Source organism: Epinephelus lanceolatus, chromosome 1, assembly GCF_041903045.1.
Source record: "Epinephelus lanceolatus isolate andai-2023 chromosome 1, ASM4190304v1, whole genome shotgun sequence".
NCBI lineage: Eukaryota > Metazoa > Chordata > Actinopteri > Perciformes > Serranidae > Epinephelus > Epinephelus lanceolatus.
In genome coordinates, this window is record NC_135734.1 from 39,555,671 (window position 1) to 39,579,868 (window position 24,198).

A 24,198-nucleotide genomic window follows, 5' to 3' on the forward strand; every position below is an offset into this window, starting at 1 on the left:
GCCTACTGAGTGGAGGAAAAGTGAATGGAAAATACAAACACATTTCCCTGAGCTTGAATGAATGGGCTATTTTTTTGGGGGGGGGGGGGGCTTTCTTTAAACCAGTAGACACTCTCAGCTTTTTGGTGAGTGTTTGGTAAATAGTTTGAAAATGTGCACAAATCCTTTATAATATTCCCAAACAGGTTTTTGCTTGCAGTGCATTCAGCCCGTTTTACGCATGTGGGGCGAACGTGTGTGTCTTTCCTCCCCCAGCTGTTAAAAGCTGCATAGTAAGCTGCAGCATTATTTGGTGTGTGTGGATGGAGGAGTAGTAGAGAGCGCATTGGACGGTGGGGAATGGTCACATGACAGTGACAACATGTTCGATTTAAAAGAAAGGAAAAGAGAGACTTGAGCATCAGATGCGGGCTGATACGTACAGAGGCTCGGGCTGAACTCACCTCTCCACTCCGCTGCTTCACACGGGCTGAAATCCGATTTTTTTTTTTTAATTCTACCACCTATGCGACAATAATAATTCCCTCCTTTCACCTTCTGCAAAATCAAACCCACTGACGCACCTTTTGTTGCGTTCATCATTATCATAAGAGCAGTGAGGAAGCGCGTCCGCACCGGGCACCTCTAATAATTCTCCAAAAAAAGGTAAGAGATAATAACTTTATAAAGCAATCATTTAGACTTCATTGATGTTGCTCCGCGAGTGTAATCTCGCCTTCCACGTGCTACAAGCCCAATTAACAACTGGATTCACACAGTTAAATCTTATTACAACATCTTGCAATACATCCCGTGCATACTGTGGCCGCTGAGCATGTGCACCTGACAAAAGAGGGGATAATTACATATGAGAAAACTGCGTCAACAGAGCAGTCACTTCAACACTCCTGTAAAAAGCAAACTGTATTTTATGACTTCAGGCTGCAGGATTACTTACTTACAGCGACCTAATTAAACACTTGATGTGTAATTAATTCAGCCTTTGTCATTAAATGCAAAATCCCCACTTCCAATTAGCAATTCATAAATAATTTACTAAATATAGGAAAATGCTTTTAGTTGAAATGATCTAATATGCAAAGGAAATCCTGACTGAACTAATCAGTCTTTTCTCATTTACTCTGTTATCATAGTAGCAGTGCTGCACCTAGCACAATACCCTGGGCAAGCGCCCCCCCCCCCCCCCCCCCAAAACCCCTGTCAGTTCAAATTTTTATTGATTTTTGGTTAGGTTGGTACATGACAGTTCTACATGTCAAATGACACTTTCAGTCTTGACAAACAAAATAAAAATACAATACAAACAGGGTAACAGTGGTCTGTACAAGAGGGGGTGTAGCACAAAATAACAAAATTGGATTTAAATAAATAAACACAAAGATTAATAGTGATAATGATAATAAAAAATAATAAACACAAAAAACAGGCAGGCAAGACAAAACAAAACTTCTAGTTCCCCAGAAAATGCAAAATAATTCCAAAAATCCCCTCAGATTGATCCATGAGCACGGTTTGTCATACTAGTCAGAGTGGATTCGTAAGAGGCAGCTTTTGTCCTATAGTTGACCCATTCTTTTATTTCTAGGGGTTTCATTGACTTCCAGTACCTGAGTATTAAAAGTAGTATATTTAAATGTTACAGTCAAGCACAGTGCAAATGGGAAATCAATGCAAATAAACAATGTAGCTGTAACAATAAAACTAACTACCAGGGAACTACAGACAGACCGTCTTTGGCTCATTTTTCCATTAGGGTTGGGCACATGAAAAACATTTTCAAACTGGTTTGATATTAACAAACACTGCATTGGACTGGTATACGGAGTTTTACCAGGTGTTGCTGCTCCTGAGTGGAACATATTCACCGTGTCCCAACAGCAAACGGGCGACTACAGGTTCAAAGTTGGATTGTGAAGGAAGGGAGAGATTTTGTCTGAGGTACCACATGTTGGTACGAGTTGTCTGAGTGATGCAGAGGTGTCAGTGACCATGTTTACATGCATGAAATTTTCCAGTTTTGTGCCCTTATTCTGGGAACTACAATATCCCCACTAAGCTGTTTACATACCTGATGAAAAGGAATACTTTACTAATATTCCTGTTTAAATGCAGTCATGCATTCTCCGATAAATGTGCCCTAACGTGTCATTTATCATGTCAAAATGTGGAAAAGTGGAATGGCTGGAGATGCTTGTGCCATTTTGCTTCTTTGTCCAAATTAGGATTTTGGTGTTGCAATATTTGTACATATACAAAACCTGCTGATACCCAAGTCTTTCATAATGATTCAAGTATGTTTCCCCTTCTGACCAGAAATGTGGGCTTTGCCTTTAGGCGTGCATCTCTACCCTGCAGCCTTGAAATATGTTGGCGAGTTGGTTTGTGTACAACAAACAATGGATACACACAGAGCTAAGGCTGTGCATCTCTAACTGTGATACAATCCCCAACTGAGATGCATATTCTGAATGTGCTGTATACATGACCAAGGAATGCTCCGCAAGCCTGAACAATACCTGTCGGCAGCATCATGTTTGGCATTTCAGTTGGTTTCAAGTTGGTTTTTGGGAGCCAACAGTGACTACACTTGGATGAGAAGGTGTCAGACCATCATGTTGTATCACGAAACATCTGAGCTCTCTATCCGCACTAAATCCATTCAATATGAATTTCTATTAGAGCTACTTCATGTTAACAAATCATGTAAATATCAGCTGTTTGCTTGAGATCAGGCTGGAGATGTAACCACTGAAAAGATGAGTAAGCAGCCTATGTGCTCTCTTCCTTCTTTGCAACATGACTTTTGAAACCGATAACACATGATTTTTATTGTGATCTACTGGAATGACAATTTACCCAACAGCAAGTAGCTTAGCTTGCTAACTCTCCCCTCCCTGGCGATCTTTCTCCAGTCAGTCTCCACCTTATTTAGGCTTTTGTAGTAAAATAATACCTTTTTTTGTAGATAATTCCTCATCTTAACTTAATCTATTGTGGTGCTTTCCAAGCAAGCAACAGATATAAATACAAGCACGCTGTCCAACAAAAGTTTAGCTCACAACAGCAGCGCTGCCTTGCTTGCACTGATCAAAGCCACCTCTTATGTCTGCTTCAAATCCAAAATGTTGCCATACTGTTGCAGGTTTTTCTTTTTTCCTGCCATATGTCTCCTGTCACCCCAAAACACATTAACTTTGTTCTAAACAAACACATCATGCGCCATTCTGCCCCTCACATCTCCTGAAAATGCCAACACCGGCCTCGGCTCACAGACAGTCAGACACCAGTGGCTCCATTAGTCTGTTTAGTAACACACATGATGTTGATCAAATTTTCATATTGCCTTTTATTAATGCAAGACATGACACCATCAGCACAAGTTACCATCAGCACAAGCTACTTTCAGCTGCATAAAATCAAACTGGTTTAAGCTCATACACTGGACTGGACCGGACTGGCACAACTGGAAATTGACCCTACTCTATTTTCCATTATGTCTGATCTTTTAAAAAATATTTAAAAAATACAAATTACATAAAAAAGAATGGTCTGGAGGTGGGGTTATGTCGTCTATTGGAGGATCCACCACTGCAATAGATAATATTACCAACCTTTCTTCTTCTTTTTCCATCTTGAATAGTGTTTTCCATGTATCATACTGTATATCCAATTAAAGGGCATCTGCTGGTTGCAGAAATGAGCTTTTATTTTGAAGGCTTCTGGTCTGAATCCAGTCTGCAGACAAATCTTAGCATGGAAATGTGAGGTAGACAATTTGCCATTGTACTGTAGTGTCTCTAAGCAAGGCATTTAACATCTGATGGGAGGCTGTGGCAGCGCTTCACTGCTCCTGCGTGACTATGTTCATATGTGAGCGATGGGTGTGATGTGCCTTTTTGAATTAGTTATTTGATATATTATTAATAAATATTGAAGACTATTCCGAGACACATAAAACCATGACAGGTATCATCATCGGGCTCCATTTCAGCCCCTGATCCCTTCAGCATCTGCAGCAGCTGGCTGTGTACAGTATTTCAGTGGTTCTGTGGGCGCTGGTTTGTCCCATCAGAAAATGAGGAGAAGTGAAGCAGGTCCAGTGTTAGCATAATTGTCTCTACAGTCTGTTTGTGGAACATGTGTCTGTCTGCATTGTAATGACGACCTGCACAAGTCAGAGATTCAACCTCTAGTCCTGGGTGCCCAGCAGGGTGCAGACACACAACCTTGCTGCACACTGGGCAGTCTGGTCCATCACCTTTACTGAATGTCAAACCTGCTGTCCGCTGCCTGCATGAATGAGAGGCAAATTGCACAGCGTTATATTCATAAATGCAGCCATTTACGATTAGGCACTCTCCTTAATTATAGGTGCTGATCCATTGAAGTTTTTACTTTTTTTGTATGCTGAAAAAGAGTCAGACGAACAGACAGCACCACCTACAGAAATCTAAAGATCTCTAAACTATATTTGATAGCCAGAGTATTTCTCCCCGCATTTAATGACATAACATAGTCATGGATAGTATGAGCAAATGGCCAACAGAAAAATTATCTCCATCTTTAGAAATGGAGCCAAATGGTGCAGTTTATGCTGATTATTTGTCGGTTAACACTCATAAACCATTCCCTCATGTGCTGTAGGAACAGTCGAGAGTAAAGCAGCTGTTTATAATCGTGAATTAAAACCTCTCCACCCAACGGCATGTTCATTTGCACATCTCTTTGCCATGTGTAGGCATCTTTTAGCTATTGTTGCACAGAAAAAATGCCTAGCTCATACTGTTTATTACACATTTGAAAGTTGAATTACAAGTTCAGAATTGAACACACGAGACAATGTGGTGTGTTTGGATCAAATAATAGGATTTCTCCCTCTGATGGGGACATAAAAAGGGAGGATTATGAGAGAATGAGCAGTTTATATAGGGAGCAGGTCCAAGTTTATGGAGACCACTATGTTGCATCGCCATGTTTCTACAGTAGCCAAGAACATACAAACCAAACACTGGCTCTAGAAAGGGCCGTTCTTGTTTTTGTGTCGTTACAAGCCCATCTGCAAAGAGCAGCTTCAGAGTTTCACTGGTTTGTAGCATCAAGCTGCTTTATTCAGTGTTTTTACTTATTTAAATCACCTGGTCCATTTGGATAATTAGACTCATAGGAAAAACCTCCTGAACATCTGGATCACATAAAGGTGAGCACACAATGGCATGTGGTGGGCGAGCTGCCTGTTATTGCGATGCCAAACAACATAGAAAATACAATGATTTGTAGCCTAAAACTGATTTATTCAGTGTTTTAATCACCTGGTCTGTTTGTTTTGGAGAGGAAGAGACCTCTGCGGATAATTCATCTCATAGTTAAAACCTCCTGAACAATGAACACTGAAGGAATTGTAGGTGGGAGAAGTTTTAGCTGGTTGCAATCTGCAATTCACTGCTAGACACCACCAGATCCTCCTAAATCTTACCCACTGCTCCTTTGAATACTTTGATATTTACTTTTGAGTCTCAGGAAAGAATACAGAACAAGTCGTCCCTTTGGTGTGAACTTGTGTGAGCATTAATAATATTCAATTTATTTATTTAATTGGATTTCATTCCCCAGAACTCTCCAGTACGTCTGAAATTGCTTGAGTTTTTTTTCTCTCTCAGTACTCTCCATCTCTCACTCACTGAGGAGGATGAGGCGGGCGTGAGCAGGTCTTTGCACCTCATGTGCATGCCAGGAAACGTTATTTGGTGTAGCTGTATTGTACTCAAGGTGAAAACAGTGGACTTTGGGAGGAAACTGGAAGACGACAAAAACGGAATTCTCCCAGGAAAATCGTGGGGATTGGCAAGAGACGTGTAAATGATTGAGTCCTGTAAGCAATGAGACCTACAGTACATCACATGTTGCTTCATGCTGCGTGTTTGCACTCTGCAGTTCCTCATGAAAGATGGCCACTTAAAGGAACCACAAACCCAGATGATGAAGTTACCTCCTGAAAACAACCATCACTGATGGTCAAGATGTTTCCAGTAGCATTAAACTATGTTCACACAGGGAACATTGCAATCAACAGAGGTTTCAAGGGACATTGTTGGAAACTCTTAAGCAAAACAAATTTCTTTAAGACTCTACAACCAAAAGAGTATACAGCATTTAAATCACACAGATCAGCAAACGTCATCTATCTGCAGTTGCTCCTGTTGCCTAAAATACATGAGTGAAACTAACCACCAACTCTGCACTCAGATCAATTAACACTGAAACAAATCATTCATGTTCACTCTCTTTCTGTGGCACTTACTGAGAAAACAAAACAAGAAGATGCACAATTTCAGAGCAAACACTTTCCCACTGTGAGAGCAAATGGATCTGTTTATCAAAAACAAACCTTTGTGCTTGAACGAAAGCTTAAATTTTGACCCGCTCTCTGGAGCCTCCCTTTTGTTCTTGTTAACGTTGCGGCGTTACACTGTCGCTCTCTATTGACACGTCTTTAATTTAAGTGGCTCTGATAATGTGCTTCCAGTAATCCTCCAAGCTTTCACTTTATCTTCCTCTCGTACAGGCGTTATTTAACTTTTGCCTTGGACTCTTCAAACACCTCACATTCATGCTGAAAACTGCTGCCTGCATATTTTACACAACAGCGTCCTATAAAATAATGTTTGAATGACTCACGCCCAAGAGCTGCTAACACTTGTTCCTCTTTTGTCTGTGTAAGAAATGCCAATGATTCTAAGAGACTGTAATGAATGGCATTAAATAATAAAGGACACTCTGCTGTTACAGAACGCACATTTATATAATCAGTGGCTGTGAAGGGAACTTTCATATTTCACAATGGGCCTCATGCAGGAAGCGATTTAAAAAAAAAAAAAAAAAAAAAAAAAGTCTGCTATTTTTTTTGTTCACATCCACGATTTGCTCCTATTTTGTTAGAACCAACTGATTACTGGGATTACTGTGTTTTCTTATTTCTACTCTACTCCTAACAGAAAATTTTATGAGTAGTCGAAAGCACTCTCACGAAGATAAGACAAAAACATCTCGTTATTAACAGTCCACTAATTGGAAACGCGAGGATACATGAGTTTTAAATTAGAGCAGCATGAAAAAATTGCATGAATATTATATAATCAGATTTACAGTATTATTATTTTAAGAGTAACTAAAATTAATGGATTATTAAAGTTGTGCGCTGAAGAAATACTTTTGGTCCATTATTTAATTGATAAAAATTTTCCTGCCCTTTATGACCTACCATAAAACAAGTCCGCCAGAGCATATCTTCACATTTTTACATGCTGTAGTGCCATTTTTGGAGTAGTTTATTATCCTATCCATCAATACAACCCTTATATCCCAAATTTTAATAATACTGTATGTTTGAACTTATGTCCATATTAATTTGCTAAAAGGTGCAATAAACCAAAAAAACCCACATATTTTTCTAAATACACACAAGAAAATCAGTTCATGCTCACAACATGATGATGCTTATTCCAACGTAGGAAGTGCTGTGAATACCCGCGGTCTGGATTATGGTTTTTTTTTTTTTGTGTGTGTGCGCTTTTTACTCTATTTCTACAAACTCATTTGTGCAAGAAAACAGCGCTCTGGGACCTGATGAATGCGTGATATGTTAGTGTAACTCCTCCAGTTTCATATGCAAAAAGAATTGTTGCTCTATCTTATTGGGTTGCAATTCTACTGGCATTTGTTGTTTTATATTGTCCTTGTCTTATGTTTATCTCTTTGCACTTACATGTTTGTACTTCTTTTCTTTGGTTTTAAATGTAAAGCGTCTTTGAGAGCTGTAAAAGCGCTGTATAAATAAAATGTATCATTATTATTATTATTATTATTATTATTATTATTATTTAAAAATAGATATGCAAATGGAATTGCAGGCGCTCCTGTCGGTGTTAAATGGCTGCGAACTTTTAATTTGAATACTTAAATACATTGTTCTGAGTGTTCTAGCGTACTTTTATTTAATCCGGAGCAACAACCAATTTCCAAAATTCATACGGAATTCCAGTAAGAATCCAAAAATATCAGTAAAAATGGACAACTTGGGCTCAGTGGGTAGCGCTTGCTTCCTGTGTACAAAGGCCTGTGTACAATGTCCTTGCTGCAGCAGCCACGGGCTTAATTCCAGCTCATGGTGCTTTTCTGCATGTCATCCCCTCTCTCTCCCTCTTTCACACTTAATCTATCCTGTCCAATAAAGGCATAAAAAACCCACAAAAAAATCTTTAATTATGAACATCTCTCCCAAATCCAAAAACTAGCGTTCGTTCTTTCATTTTCCATATCTGCTTATCCTGGTGGGGGTCACAGGGGGAGCTGGAGCCTATCCCAGCTGACATTGGGTGAGAGGCGGGGTACAACCTGAACAGGTCGCCAGACTATAGCAAGGCTAATAAAACTAGGGTGCTTAAACTCAAATTTGTGATGCTGTAGGGTGCAAAGTCTGGAGCGGCTCCATAGACAATAAATGGTGAAACATGTTCTAGATGACACTGAGAGCACTCAGGGGAATGTTCTGAGCATAAGGGTACATTTTATGTTTCACAACTGAGAACACTACAGTAGGATGAAGCTTACTTAAGTAACCATTCTGTGGTTCCACAAAATCAGGCTCCCATTCATTGTCTATGGAGCAGTTCCACTCTATACCCTATGGTATAGGGTATAGGGTATAGAGTTGTGGGTCGTGTGTCCATTCTGAATGGACTGCAAGTGACCTGCGAATGTGTCAGGTTTCTAAAAAACACACTTTATTTTGCAGTACAGTGAATTTCTGGTGCATAGCTTTCATTTTGAAGTGCTGGTTCCTGCTAACAGCTACGAACAGGAACAGCACACTAGACATGGCCTAATGCAAGTGTGATGCTGAATATTTTAAACTCTGTGGACCTTGAATTAATGACTACGGAGAAATCTGGATCCCGGGGCTGGACTAATTGGGAACCACTGCCCTTGGCCATCATCACTTTGAGACTCCCTTCTCTGGTTTCTGGCTTTAAGAGACAGCAGCTCATGTTCAAAAATATAAATCGATCTTTCCAAGACCATGCATATAACACATTGGAATTGTTAATTTGGGTGGTGTTCCCCATTAAGTAACCTTTTCAAAGCAGGACTTTTACTAGTAATACGGTATTTTTTTAGTGTGCAGAATCCGATAACTTCCTCCACCACTGCTGCTGACAGCAACACAAATTTTCCTCTAACGCTAGTAGTGACACTCGGGGGAAAAACACATTTACTCTTTATGTCAGTATGTCGATTCCACTGCTGCTGCAGTTCTTCTTACAGCCTTTGTTTAGTGGCATTTCTTCAATTCTTGGGCAAGTGTCAGAGTATTTACACACCTGCCTTTATATAGTGTTTAGGATGTGTTAACTTTTATAGCAGGTTACCAAACATCCATTAATGTCCTAAAAACACTCCCACATATATTCTGAAAAGCTGATACATAAAGTTTCAGTTTAAGACAAATGGAAGTGGGAGAAGAGGAAAGCTGCAGCGAGCACATTGTTAAGATTTTGGTGGAAGACTGCTGCAGAATGAGAATATCTGAGTGACTGGGTGCAAAGATGTAATTCCCAGACAGATGCTGGCACCATCTTCCAGTTTAGGTTTACTGTGCCATCATGAAGATTATAAAATAAAAGACAAAAGGCAACAAAAAAACTCCCTCATGAATAATGCAGCAAAGCCTCAGGCAGCAGGCACCCGTCTGCCCTCATTCATCAGAATCAGCCCGGTGGTGTGGCCTCTGAGAGTCTTAAATTTTGGTCATTTTCAATTTGCATCTTTAACCTGCCAATTTCTGTGAAATGTGTAAGCTCAGTGACAGTGTAATGTTTTTCAGCAGCTTTCAGCAGAGCCAAAATACTTGGACAGTTTGAGCAACCTTGAATGTCTCAGCTCGTACAGAGGAGCACATATTTATGTAACATTAACCCTCATGCAGCAACAATTTCTGGCATTTCTTTTATATTTTCAATTATTTTTTGTTGTTGTGAGAAAATAAATAAATAAGACGTGAAGTCCAGATGCACTAAATATTCCTAACCACCCTAATCTGCCTTTAGCCAGGTGCGCTGAATGATGAATCCCAGTTGATCACGGGTGATTTGATAAAAAGGCAGTGACTGTAGATTTATTATTTTTAAGTACCGCTGGGCTTAAGAGTAGAAACACTTTTTTCCTTATTATGCATTAACAAAACAACAGAAGGGACGAGGGATAAAAAAAGAAACCTTGTATTTTTTGTTGAATGCACTGAAGTACATTATGTGCCTTTTTTTCCTGAACAGTATACAGGCTGCATGTATAGGGGGGCATTAAACTGATTATTACATCGGACTCCGTCTGTCAGATGTTGTAGATGTCTCTGAACAAGAGTCTGTTATGATCAACAAGTGACCTCCCTCATGTCCACATGCCACACACACACACACACACACACACACACACACACGCACACACACACGCTCTCGAGTTGACTCATGCTGCATTGAATCAAACAAATCTCTCAGTTTGCCTCATTCTGTTGGCAGACATTGATTTTCACAAAGGATGAAAAGATGAAAGGGAATTTTTTGTATGTTAAGCCCATAAGCGAAAGATGAGACAAGTGAGATGAAAAAAAAAGCCCTGCACAGCTATAATCATCACAAGGCTTCTGTTAATGTAAATGGCAAAAATGTTGGTTTTCATGTCATGTTATGTATGCATACATTTGCTGGTAGAATGTTACTAAGTAGTTAGTTACAGAACTCGAGTACTGTGCCCCAGTACAAATTATACTTGGATTTGGCTTGGTTTTACTTAATCTTGTGCTTCCGCTACAATTATTTGACAGTTTTAGTTACTAGTTACTTTACACGTTAAGATTTTTGCATACAGACCATATGACGAGCGTATAAAATGATGCTTTGTTATAGATTAAACCACCCAACAACATGTACACGCATGAGCGGATTATGAGATGATGGGACCCCGGGCAAGACATGGCATAAGGTCCCACCACCTCTCCTACATAGGAGCAAGACACACAGACTCTGTGGTGGTTTTGCCGCTTTGTTATGCCTCTGTGCCAGTGATAGTAGTGGCCGGGGCATTATGTTTTGTCCCATTCTCGTAAACACACTGTCTCAATAATGCCTTGAGGGAATTTCTTCAAATTTGGCACAAATGTTTGTCACAAATGTCCACTCAATAATTATGATGATTCGTTTTGGTGGTCAAAGGTCAAGGTCACTGTGACCTCATCTGTCTCATTCCTATAAACGAGATATCTGAAGAAGGCTGTGAGGGAATTTTCCAAATTTGGCACAAATGTTTACTTGAATTCAAGGAGATTTTGGTGGTCAGAGGTCAAGGTCACTGTGATCTTGTCCATCACATTCTTGTGAACATGGCATTAGGGAATTTCTTCAAATTTGGCACAAACATTCACTTGGACTCAAGGGAAGTGATTAGATTTTGGTGGTCAGAGGTCAAGGTCACTGTGACCGTTCATCTGTTTCTTTCTTGTGAGTGCAATATCTCAAGAACGCCTCAAGAGAATTTCTTCAAATTTGGCACAAATGTCCACTTGCACTCACAAATGAAATTATCAGAATTTGGTAGTCAAAGGTCAAGGTCACTGTGACCCCATTTGTCTCATTCTTGTGAGCAAAATATCTCAAGAATGCTGTGAGGGAATTTTCCAAATTTGGCACAAATGTTTACTTGGATTCAAGGATTAACTGACTGGATTTTGGTAGTTAAAGGTCAAGGTCACTGTGACCTTGCATCCATCCTCATTCTCATGAATGTTATATCTAAAGTGCAACTTGAGGGAGTTTCTTCCAATTTGGCACAAACGTTCACTCGGACTCAAGGATGAACTGATTCGATTTTGGTGGTCAGAGTTCAGGGTCACCATGACCCTGCAACCGTCTAATTCTTGTGAATGCAATATCTCAAGAAAGCCTCAAAAGAATTTCCTCAAATTTGGCACATGTGTTTACTTGCTCTCCCACATTAATTGATTAGAATTTTGTGGTCAAAGGTCAAGGTAAGTGTGACCTCACGAAACATGTTTTTGGCCATAACTCAGGAATTCATATCATAATGTCATAATTATGACAAAATTTCACACAAATGTCTTTTTCTGGTTTTAAAGGCTACATTAAAGTGATGTAATTTATGAAAATGCCAAACTGTTCTATTATTTGCCTTTACCCACATTATCATAAATCCACATTATTGGTGATCATTTATCAGCAGTCTCATCGTGTAAATATTTAGTAAAAGCACCAATAGTCCTACAATATCTTTGCAATATTGCTATCAACAAATTTGTAGAAAATCTAATATCTATTTTTGACCATATTTCTCAGCCCTTATTGCAGAGACCATGAACCTGTGTTGTTCTTTGTCTCTTTACGGCCAGCACAGCCCATTTTCCATTACCTTAAGATAAACAAAATAGTGGACAACAGCAATACAAATGGCTGCTTACCTCACAGTAATGATTAATGAATTCTCCCATTGATTTACCCTGCAAGACCCCTGCTGTACTGGAGGAGGATCGATCCTCTGTTGCACAGCAGGTAATCTTTTCCCTTACAGCACTCCGCCACAGAAATGCGACAGGCCAATTTATAGCTTTCCTGCCCCATGCATGTGGTAAGGTACAGCAAAATGGCCTGTCTGCCTCAGAAAAAGCCATCTCGCTTCTGTGCAGGGACAAAAGCTTCTGACCCAGGCTGTGACAATTGTGGAAAAATTTCTCCCTCACTGACTGACAGTTTTGAAAAATACACATCCAGTTATTTTCTCTCCCAAATGTAATACAGTTTTGAAGATGCTGATGCATATTTTGCACCATCATCCCGCCTACTGTTCTGCAAAAAAAACAAACAAACACTTTTGGTATCTAGTTTCTTCAAGGGCTGCTTGGTCTTTTCAGCTGACAACAGTTGATAACAGTAAACTATTTTCAGTTGGAGTGTAGCTTGTTTACACTGTTTATGTATAATATCGACATCTCTCTGTGGTATCCCACTTGGATAAACAACTAACAATTTATTCCAGGTGGGATGATTTAAAATGGCTTGAAGTGTGTGATAATTGATTTTAACACACAGCAGTGTGTCTGACTATTAAAGCAGGAATAACCAGTGTATTTATGTGTGTAAGGATCTGAAGTCAAACTGCATTCTTAAAAGGCTCATTTATGCTCCTTTTATGTACCAAAATACATACGTTCATTTCAAATGCGAATGTCACTGCCCACTTAGGCAGCGTTGTAGACGGCGGTGGCTTGTCAGGCCACTGAATATATTATTTTCTCTGTAATATCGATTAATTCCATTCCGTCATTTTGACATGTCTCTGTCATGTCCTGCAGTTGTATCTTGGCTGAACTAGGCTACATCGTCCCCACAGACTGGGATTACTGCCCCATTTAATCCGTATCCGTAAGCTTTCAGAAAACCAGCACGAGTATGGTCAGAAGGCTCTTTCTGTGTCCGCATATATATATTTAATGTTGAGAATGAATGAGACACTGAAAAGTAAGGCTTACTGGTATATCATGGAAGTGAATCTAGGCTTGACTAAGACACACTACATATCCTCATACAAGGGTTCATTTTACAGTTTTTATGGTATCCTGTGAATTAGCTGCCCACAAAAGATGCTTTGTCCTCAACGTAAAGTTGTGTAATTTACATAAGTTACAGGTTAGGTTAGTTACAAGTTACTAGTACAAGTTACTGTGGTTAGATTTAGGAAAACAAACACGCTGAATATGTACTGAAAAATGAGTCAAAGTTCACACGGTTCTGAACACTGGTCTCCTCAGGAAAGTCCTGTGTTTTGTGACCAATACACCACCTCAGCTGCTTCTTTATTCTGGTCAGCCCGCTGATCATGTGATTGCAGCCTTCCAAATTGCGGGGGTTATGCAGGAATTACTGGCTCGCCTAAAACCCTGAAAATTAGTTAGCATTTTTCCATTTCCAGTTCCTTCCTGCTGAAGTAAATGGGTTCTTTGAACAGATTTTACATTAGATACCTGAAATATGTCTGTCATTAACACAAGCTTAAGAGACTTTCATGTTTTGTTCCACGACATAAAATATGTCAATCAATAACCAATGCGTGAATTTTGGAAAAATGTGGATGCTAACAAGTGGCTAAATTAGACGGCAGAACGTCGTCATGCTGAAGAGGCTTTACAGCCTCGCTGTGGTAGGGATTACGTCATGGGACCGTTGTGTAGTTTGTTTATAGCCTAGCTCTTTATTTTTGTCGATTGATTATTGTTGTTGAAAACAACCTGCTGAACACAACATCTAAATCTCGTAAACATTTGTTTGCCACAGATTGCTTATTTTCTGCAATAATTGAAAATCCAATGAAAAAATCCCATAGGCTTTTTAACAAGGAAACCAGTGTGATGCTAACTTCCGCGTTGGCCTACAGACAAACATCATACCTGGAGCACTCTATGGCAATTTGAAAGCTGGACACTGCTCTGAATGTGGAAGGGAATTAGAGTTTTGGCAGTAAGGTAAAAGAGCATTAATAAGGATAGATTTGAGCATTAAGGTAATGTAGGAGTTTGACTAACACTTTTGCTTCATTGAGGAAAGTTTCCGGTTTTTCTCAGGTAATTTTTCAAATTAGTTTTAATGGAGGCAAGTGAAGAGAAAATTAGTAGATGGTGAGAGTGGGAGCAGCATTTCAAGTTGTCTGTCTAAAAAGTGTGGCCCACTGGTCTCTGTAATTACAGACACCTACACGTAATTGACCATTATTAGGTGCCTGAGTGTGACTTCATTATATCAGCCAGCTGTGCGGCTCGGCCTGTCTGTTAAAGACGCAGGTTCAGTGTCATCACAAATCACTAGTTTTAAGCCTGCAAGTGTTAGAACAAAGACAAAGCCTCCTCTGGAACTGATGGTTTTTATTTGATCCAATTTTCATACGAATACAGTTTAATTTCACATAGGAAATGGAATAACTGCCTTTTGCAAAAGCCCCTTGGTTTTTTATTTAAAATCTGTGCATATGTGAATTTCTCTCTGTCTGTTGTTTATCCTTTTGTTTCATCTCTTTGCTTCTGCATGATATAAATAATGCCAGAACGATATGCCGGTCGGATAAATCAACAGATGAGATGAGAGAGAAAACGTGGTTGAAATACAAACATTTATAGCCGTATTGATGTAGCCTAGTACAATCTTCATAAATATCCAGAGGAGTTTGTTTTACAGCTTTGTGTCCTGCCTGTCCTACAGGCATTAGTGAAATAAATAATTATAAATAAAAATCTTTAAAAAAAACCCCACCACAGACATTGAACAACATATTGGTCACAAATTGGTTTTGCATTATGTTTTCTTTTTATCCTTTTTATGTCTTTGTTTTGAGTGTTCCTGTGTCAGTGAGGCACTCTAATGCAGCTCCTTGCAGTCTGCTGGTGGAGTTATAAATCTGCGGAATAGGGGCTCTCTGAGCTATTATAAACAGGAAACTTGTTTGATATTCTGTGGTGCTGCCAGAGATCCCATTTCATGTAACAGCTTTATTGCCAGTTAGAAGCACTAGACCAGCCCGATCATTTCCTTCTCCCAATAATAGTAAGGCTGTTTTCGTCTGCATATGTAATGAATGTTGAGCAGCCAACTTTGCGCTCTGCCAAAGACAGGTCTGAGCGCTTACGGAAGGACGCTTTTCGTTTCACCTTGTGCCACTGATTTGTTCTTTGATAGCTTTTGCCACTGCGCTTCGCAGCAACACGGAATCCATTATCCTTCAGGTATCAGCACCCTGGCAGAGACAGAGCACGTTATCAAACATTCCTCCACTTTCATTACATTCCTGTTTGCCGGGACAAGGCGAGCACATTATCACATTCTGATGTTAGTTCTACAAATCCCTCCGTCTTCACATGCTCAGCTGGAAAATGACTGGATATGAGGTTTTAGCCGAGTCATCTGCTCCTCTGTCCTCCTGAGGAGAATCAGCACACGGTGCTTGGAAAGAGAGAGCCAGATTTTAATTTATGTGAGACAGTTTGTGGAGAGGTTTGGAGGAGCAGTATTGGGTATCTGTAAAACATGAGCAGCAGCAATTCATTACGTTAATAGCTGAGACCTGGATCCATGAGTGGGAATAATGTTAACCCATGCAGACAGTGATTGTGCAGTCTGAGCCACTGACCCCAATGAAGCTGTTGCTTTCTCTTTTTTCCTCAGTGCTGTTGCTTGTTTGTTCATTAGTGAATTGATTTAGATCGGAAGAAATAAAAACATTCTTGCTTACAGTCCAATACTAATATGTTGCTGTTGCAGATTTTTCTCATGAATATTGAGAATAGATTTTATTACATCATTTTTTTTCTTTATATTGTATAAAAAGCCTGTGTTTGTGGTCTATAGAGTATTAAACATGATGTGATGATGCTGAGCCTAATCCTAATCTTGTACATAAAGTATGCAGTTGTTTGTTGTGAAGGATCTTATAGGACTTTTGTTTTTAACCAGTCAGTTTGAAAACTCAACTTTCAAGTGAAGTTTTCGAGTGCTCTATCAAAAAACTGCCTAATTTTAAGCCTTATTGAGACATTACAATCTAGTGTTATGCGTAACATTACTCAATAATCTTCAAAAATAATCGGAACATAAAAAAATGGTGTTAAATTTATTGATACAGTTGCTTTAGTCGATAAGTTTTGGTAATAATGACAATATATTGATGCTACTGTAGAAAGCTCTGCACTGTAGCTGCCTAAGCTAACCTTAGCCTCGGAGATCGTCACCAAGAAATTACATTTATATACAACTAATGTGAAACAGCAAATACATTTTGGAGGGAGACAAAAGCCCCTTTTCCACTGCAGCAACTTTTATCATTTACCTGGAATTTTGTTTCCACCGAAATTACCCGGGTAAAAAACTTTCCCTCAACCCCAAATTTACCCTGGAAAAGTACCTAGTCGGGGGGGTAGGACTTTTCAGATTACCCAGAATTCTTGAGGGGCGGGGCGAAACCCGATACTAAATTAGCCCGGGGCTAAATTATCAAACACTATAGTATTGATGTGCTAACAGTATCGGTTCTCCTCTGCGCTCTGTGCTGTTGCTGAACTCCTCCACATACACACACATCTACGCACACACACACACACACACACACACACACACACACACAGGCCTATAAGACACGGTAAACGGTGAACAGCCAAGCGGCCGCGGTGGAGACAAAGTGAAGATAACTCAAAAATGACTCGAGTTGACGGCAGCTACACTCGTTACTGTAAGTGACATTAAACCTTAGCGAGTAAGAAGCCAATACTTTATCAATGTGTTCAGCAAGCATGAACATGTAAACGTGTAGACAGCGATATTCAATATGCTCCGTCCACAGTCTCTCATCCACCGACACTAACATTATGTCTTACATGCTGATTTAGACAGCACACTAGTTCGGCTGATAGCGAATTGTTACTAATAAGCTCAAATGACAGCTGTTTGTATGTAGACTAACTTAGTTTGACACTTATCTTAAAATTGGGCAGATACTTTTAAACTTAGCTGCTGGCTGAGACAAACAGCCCCAACTCTCTACACCAGCATGTAACCAGCCAAGCTGGCGGAGCCAAATACAGGGCACACGCTGAATCATCTATGTCATCACGCTAATTTGAATAAATTGTCCAGAACTTTGAGGTGCGGTGGAAATGCAAACCACACAGATTACCAGGAATGACACGGAATGTATTAGCAAAATGTTTTCTGACAACGTATTTCATTGCTTTGAGCTAAAATAGCGTGCTGCAAGTATGAATCCTAAAGCCTGGCAATGAGTTAGCATTTTATCACTCCTGGTTCCCTCATCTTGAAGTCAATGGGTGTTTGGTTAGATGCCTGAAATGAAGGTTTGTGGTTGACACAAGCTGAAGCTACAGTGGTTTTCCATAGTGTTCCTGAGCCCATGTAGTAATATCCTTTTATACAATCATGTTGGGTTTTAATGCAGGGGTCAAAGGTCACGGCCACTCAGTGCTGGTTCTCAGCCTTGCTCCGTACATGCAGAGACTTCTGCAGATTCTCTGTATCCTTTGATGATATTAAGGATCGTAGATGCGAGACCCATAAATGCTTTGCAATTGTTGTTGAGAAAAGTTGTTCTCAAATTGTTGGACTGTTTGCCCACAGAGTTTTTCACAAATTGACCATTTTTGCTTGTGAACAATGGAGCCTTTTGAGAATAGTTGCTGACGTAGCTGTTAATGCAGAAAACACTTTGTAAAGCAGACAGGTTTGTTGTTTTGGCCTTGACTACAGCTCACAATAGCTTGTATTAAAGTTAAGGAATAAAAAGCCAGCAAAATGAGTTTATTCTTTTGTAGCCTCATTGTTTAGGGGGCGTTGCAATATGCAAATGTAATTTCTAGGAGACAGGGTTGCACAGCTGACAGGATGAATTGCTCTGAATCCTTGACGTCTTGATGTGACTGGGTGAAAAGATGATTTGCGTCAGAGTGTGACTCTGTTCACATCTATTGAGGAATTTGTTGGTTCATATTGTATTGGACACTCTGCACAGAGAGGTCAGTGTCAAGAGTGTGAAAAATGACCACTTGTAGGTCAATTTAAGATACTTTTCTGTGTGTGTGGCTCTTCTAACACTGTAGGGCTCCGTTTTCCATCACAAGTTCGTCTTAAATGGTTTTGTTCTATTTAGATTTAGATCTGTCTGCAAGCTGTTTGAATGGATAAATATCTTTCAGCCTCCGTTTGACCGTATTCCATCCACTTCTGGATGTGTGTCTTTCTCGTGCAGCAAGTATTTAAAGATACACAGATCTGCCAGTTTTTGAGAGACACCAACTGTGGCAACTCAGTGCAATAAATCCAGCCTTTATGAAGCTTGTCATATGCTTGTCAGTTTTTATTGAGATTATGAGAGGTGTTCATTTGTTATGGTGAAATCTATGGTAATTTTGGGGGCTGTGGGTTTGTTGTGCTGTTGAAATGTATCGGATTAAACTGGAGACAGTTTAGTGGTGGTATAATTGCGGGGTTGCTCCGGCGTACGCTTTTGAATATACAGTATAGAGATGTCAGGAAATGCTCTCTGTGTCTTGTAGCTTTTCACCGTTTAGAGATTCCTCTCTGTAATACGTTCCCAGAATTTCTAATGAATGTTCTGTGAAGACGAGACTCAGTGAGATGCAAAATTGCATGGCACAAAAGATTTGTGAGCTTCAAGAAAGAGTAGCCTCGGTATGAACTCCAGGGTGTTATTACATAAAAAAACAGCCTGCTCTTCAGGAACACTGGGCCTCTGCAGAATACACAATGACAAATGTGTTTGAAATTATGATAATGACTGCTAATTTATCTTTCATACATGTCCCCGAGTAACCATGTTTATCGTGATTTAGAGTGTGCACAACGATCAGGGAATCTAAATTGGTTATGAAACAAAGGGTCACAGTGGGAGCCTTGAAATAACACAAACATTAGCAGCCTGGGGTTTTGTGCTGGGGCGGAGGATGACACATTCCTTACAGTCTATATTTGTAAAAACTGTCAAATCTATACCTGCTATACCAAGGCAGTGCACAATAGACGAGTAGATTACAGGCTCAGCTGGTATTGTGCAGTGATAAGCAGGGGGCTGTTGTTTTCACCTGTGAGATGCCACTAGGTATAATGCCCTTTTTACACAGAGATCCTGCGATAGGGCTGCAACCAAGACCTTTCATTATGCCTTCTTACATAGAACCAAACAAGGCAGGCATAATGCCGCCTCATTGTGTGATATCTAAATAGCATAGGTGTTTAGTGTGACATATAATATATGTATTGGGCACTACTTTTTTGTTAACAATGGAATAACCTACCAAAAACAATAATTTACCATCCCTGTTATATGCCCATTGATCTTGTACTCCCAGACCTTGTTGTCTCTCCAATTTGCAGATGTTTTTGTTTGCTGTTTTTCTTCTTTGAGTTAGCTGCTAACTGCTAGTAGTTTCTTTTTAAATCTCCCAGCAGTGGGTCGTACGCATAACACATTGTCAAAATGCCGCACTTGTCCAATCCTGCCTGCTTTCCCTTTTACACAGACATCGATTCAGCTCCGTTTGTACCTCCACTGCTGGCGTAAAGGTGAGGCAACTCTGTCCTCCCATTCCATGATGGTACCTTTTATACAGAACAGTGGGGTGGAATAATGGCGCAACATTTTCACCACCTTGGTAATGAAGGCAGCTAAAGTTCTTCATCTTAAAGAGTCACTTAATGGCAGGCTGAAAAGCAGGATTTTCCTGCTGTCTGCAGCCGAACGATTCAAGTTTGTTGCCCCTGTGATGACTCTGATTGGTGTGATCAGAAATGTCCTAATAGTGACATCACTGTGTACCCTAAAGTGTACTTCTACAGTGAAGAAGTTAAACCTCTGGAGTTCAGCAAAAAGAAGATTTAGAGCTGTTAGAGGGAAACTAATGATTTTCAACCAGCTCTGTGTCACTGCTGTATGGACAGTGTGTGCAGATGAACAGTGTTTGGCTACCCCCCGTTCTGTGAGTACCCAGAGTTCCCCACCCATCCTGAGGCAAAAGTACACGAGGTAACACAAAACGGTGACACAGAGCTGGTTGAAAATTTTCCCTTTAAGCTGCACTTTGATCTCCCTTAATTGATTGTCTGGCCACAAAAACCTTCTGCTCACCTTCAAAGCCCTCCACAACCTTGCCTTCTCCTACCTCTCTGATCTTCTCCAGGCGTACCTCCTGATCCTCTCACTCTTCCTCTGCTGGTCTCCTGACCATTCACACCTCTCACCATTCGCTCCAGCACTGTGCCCAGGCTCTGGATCTCCCTACCCCCCACACATTCAACAATCTGACAGCATAACATCCTTCAAACTGGCTTACACACTCCAATGCTAACTGTCCCCTCAGCCCCCCACTTTTTTTTTCTTACTGATTTTATCACAGCAACATTATGTATGTGCCCAATTCACATCTCTTGTTCTGTACGCTATTATATGCTCTGTTAGGTGACCTTGGGTGTTTTAAAAGGCACCTTTAAAAAGTGTTGTTATTATTATTATTATTATTATTATTATTATTATTATTATTATTATTATTATTTGTTTGGCACTACAACAAGCTGTAAACACAATATATATTGCCTTATAAAATAACTATGGGGAGTGTGTCAACCCACAGTTACACATCTAGCAGACATGGTGATCCCTTGCATTCCTGTTTTGGGCCACTTGGCCTAAATAAATCCAGCATTTACTCACCCTTAAGCTCCAGCATGGTCTCCACTCCTAAGGGGAAATATCTGACTTTTCAGCTGCTGGAAACAATATTGATGAAAACGATGAGACTGAACCAAAACAGTAAAAGTTCGAGTTGTAAATCAAAACAAAATGAGCTGAAATACACACTCGATTGATCCCAAGATTGATCCACTCCTTCATGCTGCAAGCTGTACAGTGTGAATTAACTAGGCAGCATCTCTTAAGTGAAATCCTTTACAGCTTCTCTGGACATTACCCGTTATGTAAACAAAGAGTAATCTCCTGAGCTGTGTTTCTGTGAAAGGTAAAAAAGGGTAATGGTCTGACTCTGGAACTGCTGAAAGGTCAGGAGGCAGGAATTAGTTCACTGATAAGAGTCATCATGTGCTCTGGGGCTGGCGGGCCATGTTGGCTGCACAGTCCCTTCCATTACTCATGCAACATGAGGACCTTGGATCTGTCACCTCTGTAATTAAGTAGTGTAATGACAGCCACCTCCGACTCCACACACACAGACACACACACACACACACACACACACATGCACACATGCCAAGAGAGAGACAAAAAGAAATCCTTGCTGGGATGCTGAAGTGCTTACCTGCAAGCCATCAGTGACACCATCATTATTCATGATACATTATTAATTTATACATTTATTTGGCTTCAGGCTGCCCAAATGTGAATATCAACCTGCTTGAATTTATGGCAGAATAACAAAAGTATACACAGGCAGTATGACAGGCACAGCTATCATGAAGCCAACCTTCTGAACATGTGAATGATCATTTTGCTGCTGAAGTAATGTATATAATGTTAAAGGGACAGTTCACCCCAACATCAAATATGCATATTTTTCCTCTTACCTGTAGTGCTATCTATCAATCTAAACTTTTGGGGGGGTGCTGAGTGTTGGAGATATCGGCCGTAGAGATGCCTGCCGTCTCCTGAATATAATAGAACTAGATGGCACTCGGTTTGTGGTGCACAAAGTGCCGAAAAATATCAATTTGAAAACTTTTGAAAAACTTTTTTCTTTCTATTGAACTACACCCGCCAACCTTATCACTGTGCAGAAGAAAGTGTGCATCTACTAGCGGGTGTTGTTTGGTAGAAAGAAAATAGTTCCTACATGGAACTGCTCACAATAAAGACTGTGGATTATCCTCCTGAGACCCTGTGTCCTCATGTAAGGACATCAAATTTTAGGTTTACTTGACACTTCATTCTACTTACCTTAGTTTTGTTGTCCTCATTTGTGGACACTTTTCTGTGCCATCTAGTGGTAGTGAGGGCACAACACACTAATCCATGTATAAACAAGATGGCAGCCATCTCTGCCAAGTCAGCCTGCAGCCAATGCCGACACAAATGTGGACAAGGTCCAAAACCTGATCACATTTTATGGTTGAAACTTGTTTATTTGGGATTAATAATGTTTTGTTGGATATGGCAACAAATTTGACCAATTTTGGCAACAGTAATAAGCTAAGACACTGTTAATTAGGAAGTACTTGTTTGAAGACATTAGGACTTTATTGTTGTCTCATTTGAGGACGTTGGGACTTAATTATTGTTGAAAATGTTAAGATTTTTATACTTCTCAGGTCCTACTGATCCCAAATAGCTAGGAGAAATTAAAAATGCATATTAAACAAAAGTTTGGGTCTCAGGAGGTTATTTTGAGTAACTGCGTCATGATTTCTGAGATGCTGAGTTGCTGAGCATAAGCAGAATGACATCTAGTTCTATTATATTTGAGAAAAGGCAGACATCTCTACAGCTGATATCTCCAAGGTAAGAGGAAACGTGCATTTTTAATTTTGGGGGTGAAGTGCCCCTTTAACTGAAAGAGTTAATGCCTCTAATCAACTGATATGAAGATGCAGGAGAAGAGGAAGAGAGAGGGGGGATGAGAATAAGTAAGATTAAGATGAGATATTTTTCTGGTTTAATTTATGCTCCGTTTAATGTGTTTGGGGTCAGTGCAGTATATCAGCTACTGTGGTGGGTCAAGGCAGCAATTTGTTGTAAGTGCATCCCCCTCTCACCTCCACTCCCATGGAGGTGGTGGTGGTGTGTCTTCCTCAAGCTTGGATCCTGGGTCTGGGAGTTGGAGGGTTCTGTGCAGAATCTTAGCTGTTCCTATGAGAGCACTCTTCTGGGCAGAGACCTTAGAAAAAAGCAGTGTCATTTAACAGAAATGTGTATGTTTTGGCACTTTGACCACCACAAGCCGAGTGCCATCTAGTTCCATTATATTCAAAAGAAGGCAGACATCTCTACGGCTGATATCTCCAACACTCTACAACTGACACCAAAAAAATCTAGATTGATATGTAGAGCAAGAGGTAAGAGGTAAAATATGTATTTTTGGGTTTGGGGTGGACCGTCCCTTTAAACTCAGATGAGAAAAGCTTTTTTAAGAGCTTAGAATCAACCAGTGGTTTTCTGACCCATGATTTAGTTTGCTGTAATTTTTCTAATGAAAGACTCATAAAAGGCTGCAACCAGTTTTGACTTTTGAGGATGAGTAATATTTCTTGTGTCTGCTTTTTTTAATCCATGCTACAGGTTTACTCGCAGCATTTTCTAGTGTAGGCACCCTGCCTCGCCTTAATTAAAGCTTCAGGTAGAATAAGCAGTGGCACAACATCACGCAGCAAAGGCCACGTATTTAATGAGCGAGGTGACTGTTTAAGCCGGCATGTTGTAATGGACTGGATGAGATGTGTCAGGATCCGTCTGATTCTGCTTAGCAGGTGATTGATTGGTCGATTACACCATATGTTCACTTCGCAGTAATCAGAGTGGCGCGTCAGAATGTCGAAAAGTTTTTCCGAGTTGGGGAGAGTAGAA

At 40.1% G+C, this 24,198-nt stretch overlaps 1 protein-coding gene across 1 annotated transcript in view; it reads left to right on the forward strand.

The window, feature by feature from the left end:
• The first annotated feature begins 396 nt into the window (after nt 1–396).
• The window catches only part of rap1gapb (RAP1 GTPase activating protein b), a 199,524-nt gene continuing 175,722 nt past the window's right edge, over nt 397–24,198 (forward strand). The window contains exon 1 of the mRNA XM_078170421.1: nt 397–645. The gene's annotated coding sequence lies outside the window, so the exon portion shown is untranslated. The remainder of the gene's footprint in view (nt 646–24,198) is intronic.